Source organism: Acinonyx jubatus, chromosome A1 (assembly GCF_027475565.1).
Source record: "Acinonyx jubatus isolate Ajub_Pintada_27869175 chromosome A1, VMU_Ajub_asm_v1.0, whole genome shotgun sequence".
Classification (NCBI taxonomy): Eukaryota; Metazoa; Chordata; class Mammalia; order Carnivora; family Felidae; genus Acinonyx; species Acinonyx jubatus.
The window spans coordinates 103,462,540-103,486,185 of record NC_069380.1 but is presented as its reverse complement, the minus strand read 5'-3'; the positions used below and the strand labels follow the sequence as shown (position 1 = coordinate 103,486,185).

General features: G+C 43.9%; 1 protein-coding gene across 4 annotated transcripts in view; it reads right to left on the bottom strand.

Moving 5' to 3' along the window:
* Positions 1–23,646, bottom strand: part of MEGF10 (multiple EGF like domains 10) — a 365,291-nt gene that overhangs the window by 301,243 nt on the left and 40,402 nt on the right. For all 4 annotated transcript variants that reach the window (XM_053220384.1, XM_053220383.1, XM_053220387.1 and 1 more), the window contains exon 2: positions 8,829–8,956. The gene's annotated coding sequence lies outside the window, so the exon portion shown is untranslated. The remainder of the gene's footprint in view (positions 1–8,828; positions 8,957–23,646) is intronic.

The window sequence follows — 23,646 nt, the reverse complement described above, 5'->3', positions numbered from 1 at the left end:
TACAGAGGGGGAGGATTTGAAGATACTTCATAGAACTGATAGAATCTGGCACTAATAGAATGTGGAAGGTGTAGGGTAGGGAGACGTCAGAGTTCACCTTGACCATGGTGGGAACTGCTGAAATGAGGATTATAGAAGAAGGGCAGATGTATGAGGGAAAATGTGTGTGTAGAAGATGCCTGATGGCTGTGCTGGAAAAATAAAAGTCTTTTAAGAAAGAATTCAGAGATGGAGGTAGGAACAAATGTGGTAATCATCTGCACAGATGTGACAACCAAAGTCACGACTTTGGATGAGATTTTTAATTGGGAAACAGTCACAATTACTGTCTATACATCACAAAGTCAAATGGTGTTTTGCTAATTACCCACTTAGGTTGATGAATGTAGACAGCCAATATCAGATCATTACAGCCTAGCTATTCTGCAGACCGAATGGCCCACTTCTGCGATCCACATCAATCAAATTAAACAAATCATTGTCAAATCTGCCCTTGGCTTTCTGCTGTGTCAATACAGCCAGTGGGCACATGTTCAAATTGAAATTGAAAACCTGATTCAAGACCCTGAAGTCCCAGCGCCAGATCTCCAGATCTCTATCATGTCAACTATCACTCGACCATAATGCCTTACGGCAAGGCCCCCCGTGCAGGGCGCGGGGAACTTCATGAACAGTGAACCCTTTACATGAGACTTCGGCATGACAGATAGGTTTGCCTCCATTTCAGAGAGGCAGAAACGGGATGCTCAGAGAGGTTGTAAATAACCTAGGGTCATGTGGCTAATAACAAGGGGAGGTAAAACTAAACAAGGCCTCAGACTCCAAGCAGATGGCAGGGAGGATTTTGTCGGGTGTTTGTTTTGCTAAACTGTCTGCCTGACCTTTTTAAGAAAATTAGTATTATGTTCTAATTTGCACGGCTGAATGGAGCAGCAGTTTATCTGTGCCCATTGTCCACTTTTCTCCCTCGTAGATGCTTCTTCTGCCTTCTTTGTATTACCTCACTGAAACTGATTGGGTAAGTAAACGGTACATTCACACACACATACACACACCACCTTCCTCATTAATCTCCACCTAGTAGGCCAATTTAGGAGAGCTACATCTCAGGGGACACTTATGGTCCAAAGCGTAGGCTCTATTTCTGAGTGTACTTCTCCGGGTTCTCCGGCAACCACACTGCACAAGCTAAATCTGTAATTTGATGTAACTTTCACCGATTTCAGAACACAGCTTCTAAGCCAAGCATCACAACGAATTCCAAATTTCAAAATGAAGGCCACTACTTTGTTATACAAAGTATAACAAAAGCTTTTCTTATAGAAAAGCTCAGCGCAAATGAAAATCAAGGTGTATTTTCCAAATAGGAGGAAGAGAAGAGCAAGAGAGAAGTAAAAACCACTTTCTGCCTTGCTCTATGCTTACAAAGCTTTACAGTATTTCTCTGTACTCTGCTGGATAGTAACATGGAAGGTTCATGATACCATACTTAGAAAAACATTTTAAAACCCAATCAGATACAAACATCCTAATGTACCTTAACTTCAGTATGTGCTGCCCTTCTACTAAGAGTCAAAATGGAGAACCATTAGCCATTTCTTTTAGTTTGTTTGGTTTTGGTTTTGGTTTGTTTTTTATTTTACATTTGAGAGAGAGACAGACAGACAGAGTATGAGCAGGGGAGGGGCAGAGAGACGGAGATGAAATCCAAAGCAGGCTCCTGGCTCTGAGCTGTCAGCACAGAGCTTGATTGCGAGGATTAAACTCACAAGTAGTGAGATCATGACCTAGGCCAAAGTCGGTCGCTTAAGCAACTGGGCCACCAGGCGCCCGTCTTTTTTAAGTTCATTGATTTATTTTGAGAGAGAGAGAGTGCGCAGGGGAGGGGCAGAGAGAGAATCCCAAGGAGGCTCCACACTGTCAGCATGAAGTCAGATGTAGGCTCAAACTCCTGAACCGTGAGATCATGACCTGATTCGAAATCAAGAGTCGGACACTTAAGTGACAGAGCCACCGAGGCTCCCCAGCCATTTCTTAATTGTAAGAAGGAGGCTTAGTGAGACAGGTACTTAGCCACAAATGCTTCCGGGAAATGGACTGAGGAAAAAGCCTTCCTCCCTTTAACCATCTGTATCCCCTTATTGTCACTGGGATTGAAGAATCTCCCGAGGGAAAAAGACAAAACTTGAACCATCATACTATTGGAATCCAGATATAAACCACCATGTCTGATGGCTCAACTGAACGTCCGATTACAAAGAGAAGCCAAGGTGCATCAGAGGGAACATACCAGCTACAGCACATAGTCGACATGCTACAATCCAAATTGTTTTCTATTTCCATGCAGAAACTTCAGAGTTGGTGACAAGATTGGGTGAGACATCTCTTAGACTCTTCATTTATATAAAGGGCATAAAAACAGCTGGGCTCAGCAGACTTGGGGAAAGAGGTTTCCTTTGAAGAGCACAGGGTGATGCAGCCTTTGTGTTCTGCCATTTTAGAAGGGTGGGGAATATGTGTTGCTCATCTGCAGCCTGCTGACAGGATTTTAACAGGACTACAGTTGGAGAACACATGAGCGGCTGTCTCTCACTTCAAACGTAAAACAAGCTGACAAAGAAGTCAAAAAATAAGTGGCTGCACGAGGCAGCCTACACTCTCAGAGTTTGTCAAGGGGAAAAGGGGCAAATGTTTCCCACGGGCAGAAGTGGGTTGTATCAAGAGTGAATTTGACAGGATAGCTTTGGTCCTGTCCCAAAAGAGTTCCCAAAGGGGGACACAGGCCCTAGTGGAGAGAAGCTAAAGATATTGCCAGATATCTGGAGGATACAGAAGGAGTGACCAATTGGCCATAATGGAAATGCCTTTACTTGGGTCAATGGAGCTTTAGATGAAAGGCCTCCAGGGACGGGACTCTCCAAAGAATCAAAGCTGTCAGGCCCACAGACCACAAACCCATGAGACAGTATGAGTCACGTGAGACCTTTTCTGCTCCCCACCTCTCCTTCACCTCTCCTTCTTCTGTTACTATATTCTGGCCCTAGAAGGGCAGAAACACATTCTAGCTCCTGTTCTCCACCTCTGCCCAGTCTCTGCCCCCCTTCTCCCCACCAACCAGTAGTGTAACTGGGGGAGGGAGAAGATTGGACCTCAAGTGAAGGTTGGAGTGTTGATATTTTATAGGCTGGACTTTCTGAATACAGATTATGTTTGACAACCTAAAAATTTTATGCACTGTTTGGGGGGTGGGGGGGGGGAATAAATTGGCTCTGATTACCCCCTACCAGTTTTGCTTGTTCACCACATCAATTACACACATTTTCCTCCCATTTAGCCGTTTGTATCCAGTGACTTATTCGGGATCTGCAGGGCTTCTGGAGAGGGCTAAAACCTAGAAACCAGTGGGATTCAGACACACACAGCCAAGTTTGATGGGCTGAGGTGGATAAAAGACGGCAAGAGGGGGTACTTGGGTTGCTATCCAGATATCACTTGAGGTCACCTTGTTCCTGAGAATTACATAAAATTGGCTGACACTCTGCCCATCTCGTGGTTAATGGAAACCCAGTCTCTTCCGAAATATCTCCGTGAGTCTCCAAAGGCTCCCCTTCTGATTTCTCCCTTCCCCAGTGAAGTTCTCAGTCTCTCCAGGCTGCTCTATTTGCTCTGCATTCTAGTTCTCCGATCTGGAGCAAACTCTTTCTCTTGATTTCCCAGAAACACCACGGGACACAGGCTTAACCTCAGGCCATTACCTAGCAGCACCGAGCAAGCAGTAAAACAAAACACAAACACAGAACAACCTTAATCTTGTCTTTGAACATCATCTGGCCACTGGTGATGGTCTAACAGGTTGTGGTCTCGCAGTGCACTCTGGGTTAATGCCTGATTTCTCCTGGTTCCTTCTTCTCCTTTCTCAGCTCTCCCACCCCCTCCCCCCACAAAACCCGTATTTATTTTTTATGCTGATTGGCTTAGCTATCTCTTTGTTTCAATGCCTCCTCCCAAATCATGCCCTGGGGGCCTCATCTTTGCTAAATAAAAGGCTATTTACTCCAGAGAGAAATGATGCTACTTCCTTACAGGCTGAAGCTGCCACAGTCACTTGTGGTTTTATACAGTAATTGCTTTATCTGTGCTGTAAGACCCAGCAACAGGGCTGGAATTTGGAGGGGTGAAGTGATTATGGTTATACACGATGGCAGATTCCAGAACTTATTGCCACCTGAGATTTGTCCTGAGGAGAAAAGCCTTCTGGGTGTTAATTGAAAATATATTAAGGGGCGCTTGGGTGACTCAGTCGGTTAAGCATCTGACTTTGCTTAGGTTGTGATCTCGTGATTCATTAGTTCAAGCCCCACCCCCCCACACCCCGCCCCGTCGGGCTCTGTGCTGACAGCCCAGAGCCTGGAGCCTGCTTAGGATATTGTGTCTCCGTCTCTCTCTGTCCCTGCCCCGCTCACACTCTGTCTCTCTCAAAAATAAACATTTAAAAAAATAATTTTTAAGAAAATATATTAAAATGCTGGTGAAATTATTATAGATCCTTCGTCACTTTTTCTTGTTCCCCACCCACGCATCTCACTCCACCTCCTCCGCCCTCTACACACACACACACACACACACACACACACACACACACAGGAAAGAGTTCTCTTCTTTTGGTGCCCATCAGCTGTGGCAGCCATCAGGTTCCCTGACCTTGAGGCGCAGTAACGATACTCCTGATTTATCCAACTCAGGGCAGTGGGTTTCAGCTTTACCAGCACCTATGCGTATTATATCATTGAGCCTGGCCACTGCAGAGTCCGGGCACTGCCCTCTGCAGCTGTAAGCACTCCATCAGCAATCACGGCATCACACGGCCAATCCCAGCAGAGCGCAAAAAAATACAAAAGAAAGATCGTCTTGCACTCACAGAAACCACAATGAGGAGGATGTCAGGCCTTGCGGGAAGCAGTTCTGCACCATTTTGAAAGTGACATTCCTTGGGGGGCTCTCTCCATCTTCACTAGCAGCAGCCGTGCCAACAAGAACGGAGTGGCAGGGCTGGGATCAGCAACTCTGGAAAGGATGGGACATAAAGCTCCAAGTCGAGGCTCTGCAAAAAGTGCTGAGGAAGAATTGTGGACGGACGTAATCACCCCGTGGAGGCGGGGCGGGGGGTGAGGGGCACAGTCTATAAAGGTTGGGCTTCCTTGAGTCAATAAGAAGCCAGTCAAATGGGGGTCTGCTCACTGCTATTGACATTTGGGGCTTAATCTGATGTGACTGCATTTGCAATCGGTGTCTGCTAAGCCCTGAGACACCGGATTACATGCCATAAACGGCTTTTGTCTATGAGTCTATGAAATTCACAGAGATACCAGGCTGTGCTATGGTAGAATTATTCTGTGACTGTGACTCATTCTCCTGGCCATGTTTCCCAGAATGCCACTAGAGAGATTTCCACACAAAATATTAGAATAGGAAATAATACCCAAACACCACCTACGAACATTATGCCAAGTGCTTTACCTACCTTATCTCTGTCTCTCTCTTTCTCTCAAAAATAAACATTAAAAAAACAAAATTAGGGGCGCCTTGGTGGCTCAGCTGGTTGAGAGTCCGACTTCAGCCGGGGTCATGATCTCACAGTTCGTGAGTTCGAGCCCCGTATCTGGCTCTGTGCTGACAGCTTGGAGCCTGGAGCCTGCTTCAGATTCTGTCTCGTTCTCTCGCTGTTCCTTCTCTGCTCATGATCTCTCTCTCTCTCTCTCTCAAGAATAAATAAACATTTAAAAATTAAAAAAAAAATTTAAATTCCTACCATGGCCTGGAGAGGTGTTATTATCCTTCATTTTAGAGATTCAAAAAGAGCCTCAGCGATTTTAAATAACTGAAGGTCAGACAAGTGATGAACTTTGAAACTCCTTAGTCAAACACATGGAAATAAACACAAAACTAGGGCAAGCGGAAGGAACATACTTCTTTATGTTTAGTCCAGGCTCCCTCGAAGCAAAGTAGGAGACAAGGACTCATGTGCAAAGGTTCTGGCAAGAAAGGTCTCTAAGAGAACACTGATAGGGGGTGAGGGAAGCCGGACTGGCTAGCAGCAAGTCAGGCAAAGGTGCGATCTCAGGTAAAGACCCAGAGACAGCTGACTTCATCTGATGCCACCAGGGAGCTCCAGGGTGTAAGCTACACCTCACAGTCATCCAGGCCGACCAGAGGCACTCCCATACCTGTTGGTCAGGGCCATCCGCTGAGGAGAAAAAAAAAAAAAAAAGAAAGCCACAAGCCTGGCCACTGAAAGCAAATCACACCAAACCCACCAGCATGCACAAACAGTAAAAAGGAATCTGAGGAATCTGGCCAGAGCCCAGACATTGTCTGGTAATGCATTCAGCAGCACAGCTGGCTCTCAACCACCCGCACATCCTTGAAAGTCATCCCCGGTGAGAGTGTTTCCATCATTTGGGCTTCAGACAGATGGTGAGTACCCATAAGGAGTAAAAAGACTTAGGTCAGCCTTTTTGTTTATTGAAACTGGTCCGTGATTTGGGAGCCCAGCATTCTCAGGTTCCATAAGGGTAATGAGTGTGTGGTCAAGGAGGTGGGTTGATATGGCCAAAGGATCCGTGGCCTTGCCCAAAGATGAGGTATGCTTCTCCACACATGTCCCACTGCCCGGCTCGGTGACCCTGGGCAAATCACTTCACTATGTGAGTCTCAGTTCCCCCAGAGGGAAAGGGAAAGAAAATATGCACCCCAGAATTTGCCGGAATAACCAAATGAGATGATAACCTATAAAAGTGTTTTGTAAATGGTCATGATATTAATATTAGTTATTAGTAGCAGTGGGTTGTAGTTGGGTTAAACAGAAACATATTTCCATTCAAATGGGCTGCACATAGGCAGATATGACCATGATTAGGTATAAATTCCAGAGTAATGGAGTTTTATCTCATTCCCAAAGCAGCCTGGCTCTGCCTACTCCCTAATGTCTCTATCTAAGCCATCATCCAGCTGGAGATTAGATGGATTTGGAAAGAGAGCTGCCGTGAGCTTCAGGAAGTCCCCCAGCTCCAACCACACAAACCAGTCAGTCTCTCAGGTTTGGACCTCACTGCCTGCTCATCCCCAGAGGGGTGCACACCTCTCATACCTTCACACATACCATGGCTCTAGCTCTCCCTGCTTTCATGTTTCAAGGCAACTTGAACTCTAGAGCACTCCCAAAGAGAATATGACATGATCAACACACTGACAGGAAGGTGCAAGGGACATAATGGAATCAACATTCCCCCATTGGGCACAGCCTTCACCCAAAGGAACACCTCTCAAATGTTGATAAAGAGCTGCTTTCAGGGTGTGCAATAGATATTTCAGCACCCAGGGCAAGAGTCTGAAAATCACACCAGACACATGATTTGGTCACATAAAGCTAACGTTGTTTATAAGAAGAATGTTTCCCCTGAGAATGATTTCCAAGTGCAGGGCACAAGGGACCTCAATTATTATAGAACATTTCCTTCTCAACTATCTTTATGTGCAACTGAATAAGAATAGACTTTGGGATGAGAACAACGTAACTGTTACAACTGACTTTAGCATTTACCAGCCATGTGACTTTCAGCATTATCTGAGCCTCAGCTTTCCCATCTGTGAAATGCGATTCAGAGTACCCTCCTCAGGAAGTCACTTTAAGAAATAAAGGGCATGGGGCACCTGGGTGGCTCAGTCGGTTAAATGTCCGACTTCGGCTCAGGTCATGATCTTATGGCTCGTGAGTCCTAGACCCGCGTCGGGCTCTGTGCTGACAGCTCAGAGCCTGGCGCCTGCTTCGGAAATTTACGTCTCCATCTCTCTCTGCCCCTCCTCCTCTCTCATTCTGTCCCTCTGTCTCTGTCTCAAAAATAAACATTAAAAAAAATTTTTTGTGAAGAAATAAAGTGCAGGCGAGCTGCTTAGCATAGTTCCTGTAACAGTAGCATACATTCAAAAATGTTACCAACAAAATCCACAGTAATACATAAAGGGCCTAGACCAGTGGTTATGACAAAATAAAACATTTATTAGTATTATTGTTACTGTAATTATCACGCTCCTCAGAGAGCACGTCAGTGGTTTGCACTTGGTGGGCATGTGCTAAATGCCGGTCAAAGAAATGACTACACAAATGACTGCAGTCAGCAAACTTAACTCACAGAGGAAACAGAACCCTTTTGAATTCAATGCGTGAAGAATCTCTTACCTCCTAACTATCTTAGAAAGAGCCCTGTCCCCCAGCCCAGGTTTCATGTGCTATGCTGTCACCATGGCAGCTCTTCCCTTGTGGGCCCAGGAGAGAGCAGTGGGCAGCACAGGCAGCCTTCCCAGATGACGGCATGGACGTGAGGCCATCAGGTCAGCAGGCCTGTGAGTCATCAACCCTTTCTGTCTGGAATTGGGGCAAATGCTGTGACTACGGGGCTGTGCTAATTTACTTGGCCCCGAAGCCAGACCTGCAACACCACAGGTGTTTGTGTTTGTTCCTGAGGTAGCATCTACTTTGACTTTGCACGGAATATGGAGACATTAGTCATCCCAGCACTTGACGTCAAAGAAGAAAAGGGCAGAAACACAGAACAGCACCAGCAGAGCAACAGATATCCTCACTCTGTCTTTACAGCTATCCCCGCCACTGGCAGAAAACCCTTCCCTCATAGACTGTGAAGGGCAAGAACAAGGTGGATTCACCTACTCTGCAGCCTATCCCAGAGGAGGTGCTGTCTCCTTGAGCCAGGACCGAGAAAAGCCAGCGGGAAAAATACAGAACGGGAACACCTTGGGAAGAGGTGGCTTACCGTTCCATAAACAGGGTGAGTTGGCTGCATCGTCTTAGCCACACGAGAAGGAACCAGCTTGCCTGAAGTCCGATTTCAAACAGGTATCTCCGGAGCATGGCTGAGGAATCCTGGGAAATGACAGCCTCCTGAGTGAGGAAGAGAAGGGAGACAATATTCACTGAATAGCTGCATGACAGTGACAGTGGTCATTTAGTTAGGACATAGGCAGGGACTCCATGCAAAAATTATCTCCTTTAGTTGCGTGATAACCCTCTCACAGACACTGTGTTAGTTTTTTTCTAGGGCTGCCATAACAAAACAGCACAGCCTGGGCAGCCTCAACAACACAATATATCTGCTCTCAGGTTTGAAGGCTCCAAATCCAACATCAGAGGGCCAGGGGGCTGGTTTCCTCTGAGGGCCATAACGGAAAGGGCTTTTCTAGGCCGTTCTCCTTGACTTGCAAGTGTTCACTCTTTGGGTGCCTCTTCACACAGTCCTCCCCTGTGCATCCCTAAAAGTCACTTTTGTGGGTCCAATTTCCTATTTTTTTAAGGACATCAGTCAGACTGGATGATGGGCCCACCCTGATAGTCTCATCCTAACTTAAACACCTCGTTAAAGGCCCTGTCTCCAAACACAGTCACATTCTGAGACACTGGAGGTGAGTACCTCAATGTATGAATTTGCAGGGGCTGGGGGAGGTGGGATACACAATTCAGCCCCTAACAAGTACTGTGATTCCTATCTTACTGGTGAGGATTTTTTTTATTTAAAAAAAAAAATTTTTTTAACGTTTATTTATTTTTGAGACAGAGAGAGACAGAGCATGAACGGGGGAGGGTCAGAGAGAGGGAGACACAGAATCCGAAACAGGTTCCAGGCTCTGAGCCGGCAGCACAGAGCCCGACGTGGGGCTCGAACTCACGGACCACGAGATCATGACCTAAGCCGAAGTCGGCCGCTTAACCGACTGAACCACCAGGCGCCCCTTACTGGTGAGGATTTTAAAGTCTGTTGTGTAACATAGCCAGTAAATGGAGGAGGCAGGATTTGAATTGGGGTGTGTGTGACATCAAAGTCTGTAATCTTCACCCTATGACACTGCCTCTGAAAGCTGATGAGTAGCGCCTAGATGAAGCTAAGAGTGACATCAGCTTCAGTATTTACAGGCTACGGATACGTCTAGAAGGTATGATAGGCGACGTACTGAGAAGCCCGCTTTGAAAGGCGTAATACGTACAAATCCTGCGGTTGTGGATTAATTTACATTTTGTTCCTTTGTTACTATAGAAAATTTCTCCAAGCAACAGAAAAATCTGTAATCCACCCCTGCACAGGCACATACCTGCCCTGGCTAATTAGGTAAGACACTGTTCCAAGCTATGCTCCTAATTAACAGGGTGCACTGCTTATGCCAAAACACAGGCCCAGTGTCTCCTGCACTTTGTAACCCATCTGGTCTCCAGGCCCACGCTGCCAGTGTCCGCTGTGGCTGCTGTCCGAACGTCACCCTCTTCCCGCGTAGGGTGGGAGGATGGGTTCATGGAGGGTAAGCCAATCTTCTGGACTCTGTTGGCATGCAGAGCCAGTTTCGTCTAGTGACTAATTACACTTGCTTTTTGCAGGAGGATTAATTCCCTTTTCTGGAGAGTTTTTCCAATTTCTGCTATTAAAAAGCAAATCTCAACAATTCCCCTAGCTCAGAAGGAATGGAGTCCAGTTCAGGGTGGGTCATCACTATCGCCAAAATCCACGGCTTGAAAGAGAGGATGGTTGCACGTAACAGGAAAGGTGTGTGTGTGTGTGTGTGTGTGTGTGTGCGCGCGTGTAGATGCATGTAATATGCACAAATACGAACATGAACCTAAAGTTTGTAATAATTACGATTTTTCTCCCTAAGGTGACTATATGTCCCTTTTTTCATGGTTGCCACCTATTTCAAAAAACCTACTAAAATAACTGTACAAGCAAATCAGATACTGCACGTTTTAGATAATAACACATTCAAAAGAAAGGAGCAGATAATTGGAGACATATTCACAATTAGACATAACTCTCTTCAAACAAAGAACGACCCCCCAGTTAATTAATGTTTGTCAAGCACTTTAGAATCATACAATTCAACAACCTAGACATTCCTACCTAAAGGTAGGGACACAAAAGGAGGGGAAAGCAGTGTAGAATGGCTCTGGGTCTGTCTTGCTCAGTTACTCATCAGATTTACCAGAGATGGGGGCTAAAAACCACACACACACAAAGTAGCTGGAACTAAATTTCCTTAAAAGCTATTGCTCTGTCTCTGCCTCTCATTTTTCTTTATGAGTGAATGGGGGATAATTCTCCTACAAATCATTTCACAGGAGCAAGAACATCAATTCTTAATTATTAATATCACAATTTGTTATTTATTAAGCATCAACAGTGCATTAGATGTTGTACAAAACACAGATAGCTCAGGGTCTTAAATCAAGCCGATTCACTCAGAAATGTGGGTCTTTACCCTTCTTTTTTTGGTTGGGATTTGGGCACTGAGCTGGATAATGAGATGCCGCCTGCCTTGGAGGAAAGTGTCTCTCTAGCACTTAGGTTTTATCTCTCACCAAATAAGAGCACAGCATTTGCCTGAGAATCAAAGATTCCAAACTAGGGAATGGACCTTAAAGGACATCACATCCAGCGGCCACAGAGCTTGCTGACCATGGGTCCACCTTAGTTTAAACATGCACCCTGTTATTTTTACAGATTCACTTATATGTTATATACATACACTATTACATCAATACATTATGATCATTACAGAAACCTACAAAATAAGAAAAAGTTTAAAAGATAAGATGTAGATAAAATGTTTGAAAATAACTTTTTTATTGTTTTTATTAATAGGAATAAAGAATTCTGCTCTCACTAAACAGATGCCACAGCTGATAACAGTTCTTTACTGAATAATACAATTGAATAGGAGTCATTATTTTTTCTTTGTTTCATACTTTGTGATACAGGGATTTGGTGTGGTGTAACTTTTCTGACTGCCGCTGCTTGGAAAGATGCTTCTCAAAAATACATCCATCCAAATGGGGCACGCGGTGGGGGGGATGATGCATTGCTGGTCGTGCTTAGTAAATCATGGTAACTTTTTCTTTTTAAAGTAATCTCTACACCCAACGTGGGGCTCGAACTCACAACCCCAAGATCAAGAGTGGCATACTCTACTGACTGAGCCAGCCAGGAGCTCCCCTCATGAAACTTATTTTTTAAATCATCTACCAATTATGTGAAAGCGTTTGTAGAAATCTGCTAGTCAATTTCAGTTTTTTTCCTGCTCTGTCATTTGTTCTTGTCAACAAATTGGAATTTACTATATTTTTATATATTTAATAAAGGAGTTCAAAATACACAGAATCCTTTGTTTTTAAATCAGTTTTGAAATTCTATTCCTATGTTTCCTAAGTTTGAGATGTTATGCCTTTTTAAAGTTTATAAACTTCTACAGCTTTGGCAACAAAAATAACATTAATGATGCAAACGTTTCCAGCCATTATTTTTAGAATGCATTCTCCATAGCATAAGTTCCTTTGAAAAAGTAACTGATTTCATATTTTCAGAGGAGTCAGTTATATTAGTTGACTGATTAAAAGCTTTCACTTAAACCCCACTCTTTCACTGACTAACTGAGTGATCTTAAGGAAGTCACTTCACCTTTCTGTGCCTCAGTTTCCTCATCTGTCAAGTATAGTTAGTTCCTACCATCAAAGACTGCATGAAGAGTCATTAACTTAACCCATATAAAACAGAACAATGCCTGGTTCATACTAAACTTTATATAAGTGAAACATACTAATTGCATTTAGTTTTTTTTAATAGGCTCCACGCCCAACGTGGGTCTCGAACCCATGACCCTGAGATCAAGAGTCGCATGCTCTACTGACTGAGTCAGACAGGCACCCCGAGTATGTTTAGTTTCTCACAAATTTCTGCCAAGAGCCCTACTACCAACAGCTACTTGTCATCACAGGAGGTCAGTATAATTGGACACATGTCTTTTTGTAAAAGAAAAATGTACAACTTTGACTATGCTTTAATTATTTTGACCTAAGAATGCCCACAAACTTCTCTGTGACACAAAAAAGTTGTCATCGTTATTCCCCATTTCGTTCAAAATATTACAAAGCTTCTGCTATTTGCAATTCTATTATTTAAGATAACACAGTCCATACATTTCTCTAACTGGGCACAATCAACTACAATGTATGGAAACATGCCAGTGTGGATGAACGAAGGAAGGCATGGCCACGAGCTTCAGTGTTGAAGGGCTCCTGCTCACCGCAGTATCAGATGGGACACCTCAGATGTGACAGAGATTGTGTTCTTCCCTAGACACTAAATATTAGTAAGCTTTCTTCTTCTGCTCCTGCTTTTTTTTTTCCCTTTTAGATAAAATGTAAATGTGAAGGAAATGTCCTCCTTCTTCTGCCCTCCACTGTGGAGTCCAGGGATCCGGTCCAGTGGTTTCCCGACAGAGATTCTCCAGATTGCACCCAGAGCTGCTGAATCAGAGTCTCCGGTTAGGCCTGCTTCTCGTCCAGCTCCCAGCCTGCATTAGTCTGACAACCAGATGACTATCTGATCTCCCCACAAGGGAGGCTCCCTTACCAGAGCCCTGATAGATGGTCATCTTCTTGAACCTTTCTAATGACAAAGAGCTTATTCCTCCCAGGGCAGCCCACCGCAGTTTTAGAGCTCTGTGATGGTCAGAAAATGTCTTCTCCTACGTCCCTGTCATTCTACCTTGTGTGATTATTTTGCTCTCTGATGTCACACAGAAAATGTTACACAGCGTCTCCTCTCCCATTCCCCCCATCCCGCCCCTGCTCCTCCATAGACCCTTCAATCGATCCCCATTTGACTTGTTCTCTGGGATATCCTGCCGTCCCACTTCCCCTCCCTGGCTGCTCTCCTACTTGGAAATGTTGCTTAATATCCCCTATGCCATCAGACCAGGTCAGGATGCTGTGGGTGGGTGACCTCCTCAGATTGCTGCTGCAGTGGCATCATTAAGGCCAAAGGGATTCATCATTGCCAGCTCAGGCTCACACGCTCTCACCATTTGGGTGTTTCATGTAGATGCACTACAGACATTCCTTGATAATAAAAACACCTTTCATAATTGAGTGGAAGCACATTCCAACCTTCATCAAGACATTCCCTGTGTCTTCACGTATAAAATATACTGGTCTACAGGGCAAAGCCCTGAAGATTTGATATTGTCTACTTTGTGTCTCTCTTTAGTCTTGTTTCATGCCGTAAGAAATATGGGATGGAGACAAACAGTGAACTAGAGTCAGGGCAGCTGGTACCACCTAGGCCCAGTTCTACTACATCAGTTTTAGCAGGACACTTACCCTTTCTACATCTTTCTACGTTCATCAGTGGCATGAGAATATGAATGCCTGCCCTTCCAACCTGAGAAAGTTTTAGCAAGAATTAAATGAGTTACAAATTATAAAAGCCTTTTAAGTAGTTTAAAAGATAATAATAATAATAATAATATAATATTATTATTATGCAACCTGTAGGCACTTAATAAATATTAATGGAGAAATGAAACATAAATGGTAGAGAGCAGGCTGAATGATGGAAAGAAGGGAGGATCAGAGAAAAGATAAGAGATAACAGCAATTCAAGCTCTTGGCACCTTAAGCCAGTGTCTGTCACCAATGGTAACACAGAAAGAATCACGATGCTTTAAGTCCAGGGCAGTGTTTAATAAACGCAGGGCTTAGTTTCTGGTGAGGGATCATCTGACCCAGAATTTCTGTAGCTCCATGCAGTTAATGAGGCATCTAACAGCACCTGTTCAGATTTTACCCAGGAAGAAATGTAATGGGTAGGACACAGGAGGTAAGACACAAGGCTCACATTCATCAATGCACATTGCTGGTTTTCCAGGGACAGCAAAATATTTAACAGCTGAGCAGCAAATCCCATCTGACTGTTTAAGTAAAAGGTAATGATTAATATCAAGCTAAAAGTGTGTGCCTTTCTACATTTTTATTAAATAAAATACACTAATGGCATATGTATGGAATAAAACTGCATTTTCAACAAGGTTTTCATTCTCCTGTGAACTAAGCATCACAGGATACTTGGTTCTATGCGTTTAGTCATCCATCCATTTATTCGAACAAACATCTCTTAAGTGAATATTATGTGCCAGGCTTTATCCCACCCAGAGCAGGACTAAAAGATGAATAACCTCAGAGTCTGAGGACTAGGGCGGAGCGGGAAGGAGAAAGAGACACACATGCGCGTGCTCATGAGCGCGCGCACACACACACACACAGAGAACAATGTAAATGCAATACGATGTGATAAAACACAGACTGAGTCAGCATGCAGCAGGCTCACAGGTAATCTTTAAGCAGCGAATGAGTCAGGAGTCAGCTACAGATCAGAGAAACTACACTATCTTGTTTAAGAAGCAAGAGATTTAACACAGGGAACTAGGTGCTAACAAAATCATGGAAAGGTCAGGAGGAGCACTGGGTCCATGCTGAGTCTGTACAGCAGTCCTAGAAGGATACTGCAGAACTGCACCCCAGGGGGAGCTGCCCTCTTGGCCACCTTCAGGAAACAGGAATCCAAAGACCCCAATGCAATGCTGGCTCCAGAAATGCACCTCATTAGCAGCTCTCCAGAGATGACAATTGTTCATTCCTGCTAAATCCTTACTGGGAGATAGATAGAAAGATAGGCAGGTAGGTAGATAGACAGAAAGACAGACGATTGATAGATAGATGATAGATAATTAATAGATAGATAGATCGATAAAGGTCTAACAGACCACCATAGCTCTTGCCATTTAACTCCGTTCTGAACTTAAGTCTTACATAAATCCACCTGATTAGCAGAGCCTGAAATCATATCTGGACCCCTAACTGCAAGGGAGTTTCTCTGTAGCTTTAGCAGTCCAGGAGCACTGAGAGAAGGTGTGAACAGGTGTGAGTGTGCCCAACTAGCACACCCAGCCCAGCGGAGAATGTAAAGATGGACAGATCACAGGGTGGAGAAGGGGAAGAGCTGCAGCTAGGAGGCTCAGCATATGCGTGAACCTAACCAGCATTGGAAGTATGCCCTGGACGAGCTATGAATAGGACCAAGGACAGCATTTTAAATGTCACCACCTTTTGGGTTGTCATCGTTACCGACATGTTGACAGTAAAGTCAAATCCACACGAGTGCAGTGTTCTGGTGAAGTAAATAGGAACTTGGAGTCGAGACACAGCAATGTTCTTCCTAGCTCTGCCACTTACAGTGTTCCTGGGACGTCACTTAACACCTCTGGCTTCATTTTTGCCATCTGCAAAATAGGGATAATTACCATGATCCTTTACTAGTAAGTCAGGAATTAATAAGAAACACAAACATCAAAACTCATCATCTTGGTGGGAGTCGTTTTACACACACTAATTGGATATTTATTTAATGGGGGGGGGAGGGAAGCTTCCCAGCATTTGCAGAAACTTTCCTAATAATACAGTATTACAATTTTGTTCGGATACTGTTAGAATAATGGACGTCCAATCAATATTTGTTGATACGAAATAAAAATGTAAGCATCATGGAATTCAGTTTTCCTTGGAAACGCAGAGCTCTTCCCAGCTTTCCTCTCGTGGCTGGTCGTAGAAACCTGCCCCAGTGCTGCGCACGTTGACTGGCAAGGTAAATAAATGAGGGAGCCAGAGCTTTGCATTGTTTACTGAGCCTTGCGCTCGGCCAAGGTGACTGCCTGGCAAGCGGAGTAGTCTTCCGTTACACAGTTTTCATGAATATGTAATTCATCTGGTCGCAATAGATGTATTTCATGCCATTTGGAAAGCCACATGTTCTTTCCTTGCAATAATGGCCTCCTCTACCCCTGTGCAGAGACGAGGAGGTTCAGCAGCTGTTGAAGGTCAAGCTACCACTGAGTTACCGAGTTACAGCACACAGACGGTGGAGACCATGTGGCATGTAAATCACCTGCAGAGCACGGGTGACGTCAGATGGCAGGGAACTTTAAACACCTCTCTCTCCCTCTCTCTCTCTGTGTCCCCCTGCCCTTCCCCCAGACCAAGAGGAAAGGGGAATCCAAGCAAGCTATAAGAGATGATATACAAACAGATAAGCTTTTAAAACAGGTGACGAGCAGAGAAAATACAGTGAAACATGAACTGACAATATGATTTCATTGGATTTTCTGTCTCACCATCTGCATCTATGTGACAGTCAGTGAGGAAGTGAAACGAGACCAGTGTGAAACCAGGAAGCCACAAATAACCCCAGAATTAGACCCTGGTAGGTAAAAGCTGGGAAGAGACGTCTTCAAAGCGACCATCTACCTCTCCACTGTGGAAGGAAAGAGTAATTCTGAGTTGTGAGCTTTCCCTAGAGGAATGGAGCTAGTAACATAAGTCACTGCTGTGTCTGTTTCTTCATTTTCACACACACACACACACACACACACACACACACACACACACTGAAGAAGAAAGAGAAATTTCACAAAGATGTCCTATGCCTTAACCAATTAACAATTACAAAATAAGAAATATGACAATCCTATAATTGAATTGTCACCAGCAGTACAAGAGGGCAATGCCAAAGTTTTCTTGTCCTTATAATGAGATTTTCCTTATATTAAATGTCTTTTATTCCATCTAGCTTATGCCAATTACTCCTGTCTTGTCTCTCTAACTAATGAGAATAACTGCTCCCCACAAACTTCCTATCTGCCAAAGTCTTACTATCCTTTAGTCTTCCTTTTCCCCAGAAAGTAGCTAACACTCTCGATTTTATAAAGAATCCCTTAAAATTGATTACCATTTCAAGAAGTTTCTTTGGAATTTTGGCCAACAACTTACTGCTATTAACAGAATGAGTGTTTAAGTGTTAAGAATGCTTTACACCTGCAGAGTAACTAGCACAAATGGGTGGTTTATATGGCTAGGTTAAGCTGAGATTTCTTTTTTTTCCCCCTCTGCTTTAATGTTTTTAATGTGTGGCAGCCATCGAGAGTTTCTATAGAGCTATGAGAAGACAGTCATGGCCTTAAGGGGTGGTCCAAATGTGGGTATCATGGAAGAATGGCACCTGTGACATCAGCTGAAATACTGTGTTTAAAGGGTTGTTATAAGGACTTAATAAGGGCAGAGCAGAAATTGTGGGTATAGAAACCCACACAGGGATTATGGGAACAAAGACCATACAGAGCTAGGGAGCCCAGCAACATGGCAGGAGGCCTCGGGTTGAACCTCACAGGCATTCTGCCAGCATTTTCTGGTCGTCTCAGGACTCCTGGCCCTGCCATGTGTGCCTTCTCTGGGGCAGACACCCTTCCTCAGCAGGCAGGAGTCATGCAGATATGGCTTGGTTCAACGGGATACCAGGTGGTCCTCCAAGGCTCAAGAGCAGGACTGTCAAGTTTACCAAGGGGGCCCGTCTGCCCTTATCAGCTAGAGGACACAATTTCTCTGGCTTACTGTGGGGGGGATGGAGCGGTCAGCCAACTCCTTCAGGGCTAAAGAAGAACATTCTCCAGCTTCTCCAACCAACAACCCAGGCAGGATTCTCAAAGCGGGAGAAGACCCTGAAGATTTCTTGCCTAAATGTCCAAACACAACATCGTATTGTATTCATAGTCTCTGGGTAATTGCTCTGCTTTTTGCTTCATTTTGCCTGAGCAGTCTCAGTGCCCGTGAAGTGCCTGCAGTACGGGTGGAAGCTTCCACACAGGCAGTACATACTGGCCACAGACGATACCTTTGCCAGCTGAAATTGTTCCCATTCTCTCCAAGCTGCGTACAGAAGACAAAACACAAAACACCTGCCTTATTAATTATTCTAACCATCTGCCAGTTACTTAGGTTTTCAGGAAATTGTTACATGTTTTAAAAGCACATTCGTGTTAAACACCCACGTAAATGGAGCGCAGAAATGAACCGAAAAGGTGCCGCGTAGGATCCTCGTTCATGAAGGCAGTAGTTCTTCCCCAATGTCAACGATTTCACCCAACGGACGTTAAACTATTACCAAATCGTCTTCCCTCCCAGGCCTCAAAGACAGACGTAATTTCATACAGCTCTCAGACTTGATGGCTAATCGCAATAGTGCTGAACACAACATCTGGACTCACTACAGGAAATCATTCCCTTCGTTTTGAGAGCCGGGCGCAAACCTGAGGGAGCGGCACATAAGAGCTTCTGCTAGTAAAGAAACGCATCACAAGGGTTTTCTATGAAGTGAAGCAGGAGACTGACAAGAAGCGTAAACTGAACTTCAGAGAACATCCTCCTGCCATCAAAGTGGTCATCTATTTGGAATGCGTAGATTTACAAGACGGTAGGGCAAGAGATACAGAACACAGGGGTTTTTCACTCTTTTTTAAAAGCAAATCGCAAACACTTGGAGAGCCTGGGTGGCTCAGTCGGTTGAGCGTCTGACTTTGGCTCAGGTCATGATCTCACGGTTCCTGAGTTTGAGCCCGGCATCGGGCTCTCTGCTGTCATCACAGCTGTGTGCATGCATGCACACTCCCTCTCTCTCTCAAAAATAAATAAACATTTAAAAAAACACACACACACTCTTATGATTGGCCAAAATCATGCACGGTACCCTAAAAAGGATGATAGAAAAATTGCAGGGGAGATTTTTAATAATAATTGTATTTGCAACCTTGGTCCTATCCCAACAAGTTGGAGAGAAGGTTGACCCAAGTCCCCAGGCTAGAGACTGTGGAAATCCAATATATCTCTAAATATCTGGGTTAGAGAGAGGGTTTTACAGCCACAAAATTACTCTTTTCAGCCTCTACCAAACTGATGTTCACTCTGAGACTTCCTGTGATCACACTTTTTATGCTAGTAGCCCTAACATAGAACCCGAATCCTTCTCAGAGACTCCACTTGTCACTTGTCCCCTCACCTTTACCACCTCTGCCAACAAGTTTTGGCTAGCAGAAACTTCACTGAAAAGGCGGGAGCCACCACATGGCTGTGATGGGGGACACGTTTTGCAGGCTGTCACATCTTACACTGTAAGAAAGGTACTTGAGAACCGCTTGGCTATCAGCAATTTCTTAGTGGGTGTAGCCAACCTCACCATTTAAGCTCCCACGGTTTTGCTGATTCTTCTCACTACTCTCCCTTCACACCTGTTATGGGTTGAATTATATCCCTCAAAAAGATATATTTGAGCCCAAACCCCCACCATCTGCAGACGTGACCATCTTTAGAAATAGAGTCTTGGGGAGCCTGGGTAGCTCAGTTGGTTAGGCATCTGACTCTTGGTTTCGACCCAGGTCATGATCTCACGATTCTTGAGTTCGAGCCCTGAGTCAGGCTCTGCGCTGCCAGTGCACAACCTGCTTGGGATTCTCTCTCATTCTCTGTCTCTCTCTCTCAAAATAAATAAACTTAAAAAAAAAAGAAAGAAAGAAATAGAGTCTATGCAGACGTAATCAAGTTAAGATGGCGTCATTAAGGGTGGGACTGATCCAATTTGACTAGGGTCCTTATAAGTAAAGAAGGGGCACAAAGGCACACAGGGAGAATGCCTTAAGACCACAGGGTAGAGATTCGAGGGATGCAGTCTGCAGCCGCAAGCCAAGAACACCACAGATCTCCAGCCACTGCCAGAAACTAGGAAGAGGCACAGGCAGATTCTACCCAGAGCTCCATGAGAGAACATGTCCCTGCTGACACCGATTTCACATATCTCACCTCCAATACTGCGACAGAATAAATGTCTGTTATTTTAAGCCCCCCCCCCCCCCAGTTTGTGGTATTTTGTTACCTCAGCCCTAGGAAAATAATACAACACCTTCCCCCCACCCTTCTCTCTCTTTCCCTCCCACATTCTCGGCAGGGATACTTAGCATCTCTTTTATTATCTTGACGCCTCCCCAACTTTGACCCGGGGGCAGCTAACGAATGTATTTTCTTATTCAAGGACAGCTCCCTCCCAAAGGTGCCAGCGGTCATGAAAATACTGTTTTCTCCTCTAGCTATAACGTATTTAGATTATAAAAACAATCCAAGTGCTCCCATTAGATTTCGGGGTCAAAACAAACTAGCTGCTGCAGACCCTTTTGCTTCGTAATCACTGACAGCTGTCTGGTAGGAGTAGGGACGAAGACCTGCATGCTTGTCAGAGCCTACAAAGCTAGTGTGAACAGGCATCTCCTTCCCTCTGCCTCATCCCGGACTGCTCTCCCACTTCCGCTCTTCGCGTTGATCATACTGGCCTTCTTTCAGTTCCTTATTTTCCACACAGCATGGACTCTACTGCTCTTGCTGCCTGGAACTCCTTTCTCCAGACCCCTGTCCCAGCCCCTCTTTGAGCAAATGCCTAGTTACTCTCTGATCGCAGCTCAACTCTAATTTCCCGTGAGAGGCCTCTCCTGCTGCCCTGGGACTGAGTCACATTCCCCAATCACAGAACTTTATGGCACCCACTGCTTTTCCTTAGTAATGTTTACTAGTTTTTAATTACAATAGAAACTCTTTTGATTGAGCTGGGGGCGGGGGGTGGGGGGGAGAGGGTTGAATTTACTGACGTTTTCAAATCCATCTGTAAAACGTATTGACTGATGGCCCAAAGCATGATAGATGCTTGTGGCTTCTGTAGCCTAATACCCCCATCCCTTCTATCCCCGCCAACTGAGAGTGGTTGTTTTTGTTCCCTAACCTGTTTACGGCAGTTGTACTTGGTGACTATAATTATGTAGTTTAATTAAATATCACATCAACTAATCAAATATGGACATAAAAAGAGAGTTGCCATTTCTATGAAAACTAAGTTACGGGGTGCCTGCATGGCTCAGTTGGTTAAGCATCCAACTTTGGCTCACGTCATGATCTCAGAGTTTATGGGTTCAAGCCCCACATCAGGCTCTACACTGACAGCTCTGAGCCTGAAGCCTGCTTCAGATTCTGTGTCTCCCTCTTTCTCTCTCTCCCCCCCCTTCTGCTTGTGCTCTCTCTCAAAAATAAATAAATAAACTAAAAAAAAATGTTAAATGCTTTGAAAAGACTTGAAAAAGCTGGGAGGAAATTGCTCTTAGATTAGTGATAGGTAAGACAAGTGTAAAGGACCAGAGGAAAAAAATAATAAAAATTTAAATGAACTCAAATTATTTTGCAAGTGTCTTTAAGTTCTCCCTCTATATTAAAGTATCTGAAACTGAAAATTGTAGATGATATGCATTTGAGTAGGCTGTATGCAAGAAGGGTGACCCTATCAAATTTGGCAAATAAATGTTCATTTATGTATTTTAAGCAAAAAATAAAAGTTTTACATATATATATATATACACACACACACATATATATACATATATACACACACATACATTTACAATGTGTATACACACATATATGTATACACACACATATATAAATGTATATATGTATATATATATGAATGTATACATATACTTATGTGTATGTGTATATAAATACACATCTGACCCTTCTTGAACAGCACGGGTTTGAACTGGGTGGGTCCACTTATACACAGATTTTTTTTCAACACAGTGAAGTACTGTAAATGTATTCTCTCTTCCTTGTGATTTCCTTTTTTTTTTAATGTTCATTTATTTTTGAGAGAGATAAAGTACAAGCGGGTGAGGGGCAGGGAGTGAAAGCAAGAGGATCTGAAGCAGGCTCCACGCTGAGAACAGAGAGCCCAATGTGGGGCTCCAACTCACCGACCGGGAGATCATGACCTGAGCCGAAATTGTACCGTTAACCAAATGAGCCACCCAGGTGCCCGCCCCTTGTGATTTTCTTAATAACATTTTCTTTCCTCTAGACTGCTTCGTTGTAAGAATACAGTATATAATACATATAACATACAAAGTATGTGTCCATCCATTTTTATGTTATCAACAAGGCTTCCAATCAACAGTAGGCCATAAATTAGTTAAGTTTGGGGGGAGTCAAAAAGTTATACATGGATTTATGAGGTGTGGGTGCCCCTGGCCCCCTTGTTATTCAAGGGTTAAATGTATATGTACGTACACACACACACACACACACACACACACACACACACACATTTAATGATTTCCCACTTTAACTGCATTTTCCAATTACCTAATCATCTACTAGTCTTGTTCTCACCAGAGCAGGGGCCTCTTACAGTATGTGTTTACTGTTGTGATCATGTGATTAATATTCATCTCCCCCCCTTGATGGTGAATTCCATTACAACAAGAAGCGTGTCTGTTAGATTCAACCCCAGAGTTGAACTCCTACTGCCACAAGGTACATACTCAGTAAGCACTATTCTGAATAAATAAGCGAAAGATAACTTTGCTTAATTTTGTCTTGTGCAGATGTAACAGATAATATAGCAAAATATTCAAGCATAGTATTGAAAGATGCCCGAAGCAGTGAAAAAAAAAAAATTATCCCTCAGAATTCCTCAGAGCGGTAAGTGTTAACTTTAATTCTGTGCAAGACTGTCCAGAGTGTTGGGGCATATCTGAGGACAGCAGTGTCTTTTCTTTCTGATGGGTAAACTGACTGCCCTGTTTTATCTGAACAGGACTCCATGGATGGGTATGAACCTGAACCAGAGAACAAAGGAAACACATTTTCCTCTTTTCTCATCTCTTTATGTTGTGAGAAATCTATCGTCCTCCATGATAGGAGGCTTAGTGAAAATAACAGATGGGTTTAATCCATAAAAATGAAAAAACTTTTCCCATTTCAACTCCATTTCCTGCTTTTCTAGGTAAAACAAAACTTTCCCTGAGGAAATGATGTAAATACACTCACATGTTCTTAAAAGA